Consider the following 2,500-nt stretch of genomic DNA (forward strand, 5'->3'; position numbering starts at 1 on the left):
TGTGCGGGCCTATTGGAGGCAGCGAACCCAAAGCATGCTGGCCGTGTGCTTCAGCAGAACATGCCTGCTCTGAGGTGGCCTGCGGTCACAGGCAACCAGGTGGTCTCTGTCTGATGTGCTGTACACTGAAGATCCACTGGGGGGGCCGCAGCCTGCCCCTCAGGGTGACCTCATCCTCCTGGCCTCAGCTGCCAGCTCCTCTGGAACCAGGTGTGTGTGTGTGTGTGTGTGTGTGTGTGTGTGTGTGTGTGTGTGTGTGTGTGTGTGTGTGTGTGTGTGGGGGGTTGTTGTGCTGTAACACAAGCAGGGCCTTATCCCCAGGTGCCTCTTTTCTGATTCATAGCAGCATGTGTTTGTGTGTGTGTCTGACAGGAGGTCATCAGGAGGTCATCAGGAGGTCATCAGGGGGTCATCAGGGGGTCAGCCTGCCCTAACCATGTTGTGAACCCCGCTGCACGGCGTGCTGGAGGCTGGGCGCCGCTCCCTTCAGCCCTGAGACACGGCGGCTCTACGCTCCCACGGCTGTCTGCCGTGGGCGTGGTCCTCTGCCCCTCTGGGCCCCTGGGCCCTCACCGAGGGGACATCACAGGCATCAAACGTGTTCACTATCTAGGATCCAACCTCCTGTAGTGATGGGGGGGGGAACTGATGGTCATGTGGGATAGCTAATAGGGAGCCACGCTGACTTTACGAAAAACCCACAATTCATAAAGTTATCACAGAAGCCATGCTGGCTCAACAAAATGTGTTGGAAAGCAGTTTTTGGACAATAATTAGTGAAATGCAATAACACTAATGCTTTTTTATTTATTTAATGGTGACCTCGTCTTGCCTGGCTTAGCCACAGTTTATTTTCTGACACACTCACACAAAGACACCCAGGCAGACACACACACACACATACATACATACACACACACAAACGAGCACACACACACACACACACACACACACACACACACACACACACACACACACACACACACACGCACGCACACACACACACACACACACACACACACACACACACACACACGCACACACACACACACACACACACACACACACACACACACACACACACACACACACACACACACACACACACACACACACACACACACACGCACACACACACAAAAAATCCCCAGCAAGGGCTGGAGTCTACTGTGAGTGGCTCACTGGAGGTCAGAGAAGAGGACAGAGCAGGAGATCCCCTGACACCAGCCATGACAACATCATCATCATCATCATCGGCATCAGCATTCCTCCTCCTCATCTTCATCATCATCATCATCATCATCATCCAGCCATTTTAACGGTAAGACAGTTCATGGACCATTAAGCCATATATCTGTCAGGTAAGGCCAGAACCACTAAGAAAACGTTGGAAGGGGAGTGAGAGGAGAAACAATAACTATTTTGCATTGCGGATGGTGATAATGAATCATAATGAAAAATATATAAGCCGTATTTTTTGGTTCTCTGGACTGTTATACACATAAATAAACACAGTAAAATTGGTTTTACTTATCAATTCACTAGAGACAATATGCCACACAATAATTAATAACTACTAATAATAAAAATGATAACTCATGGTTGCCCTGATTGTTGTAAGAGAAAAATCCTATTGCCATTGGCAACAATGCTGCATCACTCTGTACTTGGCCTTCAAGCTTGTTTGTGCTTCTTTTGGGGAGAGGTGTGAGGTGTTTTCCATTTTACAAGGAACCTAACACAGAAACAGATACCTCCAGCAAAACACATTATGAAAGAGTATGATAAAGCACAAACCCAACATCCTGCCCTCATCCTGCCCTTGTTGTAGGGCAGGTCTCCGAGTTGAAAAGATAGTGAGCAGAAGAGGTGAGACTTAGATTCTAAACAACAAAATGTCCCTCCCTCTGTGCTCACTCCCTCTGGGCTCACCCCCTCTGTGCTCACTCCCTCTGAGCTCACTCCCTCTCTGCTCACTCCCTCTCTCCTCACTCCCTCTCTCCTCACTCCCTCTGAGCTCACTCCCTCTCTGCTCACTCCCTCTCTGCTCACTCCCTCTCTGCTCACTCCCTCTCTGCTCACTCCCTCTCCGCTCACTCCCTCTCTCCTCACTCCCTCTCTCCTCACTCCCCCTCTCCTCACTCTCTCTCTCCTCACTCCCTCCCTGCTCACTCCCTCTCTGCTCACTCCCTCTCTCCTCACTCCCTCTCTCCTCACTCCCCCTCTCCTCACTCTCTCTCTCCTCACTCCCTCTCTGCTCACTCATCTCTCCTCAGTCTCTCTCTCCTCACTCCATCTCTGCTCACTCTTCTCTCCCTCTCTGCTCACTCTTCTCTCCTCACTCTCTCTCTGCTCACTCCCTCTCAGCTCACTCCCTCTTTGCTCACTCCTTATCTGCTCACTCCATTCTCCTCACTCCCTCTCAGCTCACTCCCTCTCAGCTCACTCTCTCTGCTCACTCCCTCTCTGCTCACTCCTCTCTCCTCACTCCCTCTCTCCT

This window comes from Gadus macrocephalus, chromosome 7 (genome assembly GCF_031168955.1).
Source record: "Gadus macrocephalus chromosome 7, ASM3116895v1".
Lineage (NCBI taxonomy): Eukaryota > Metazoa > Chordata > Actinopteri > Gadiformes > Gadidae > Gadus > Gadus macrocephalus.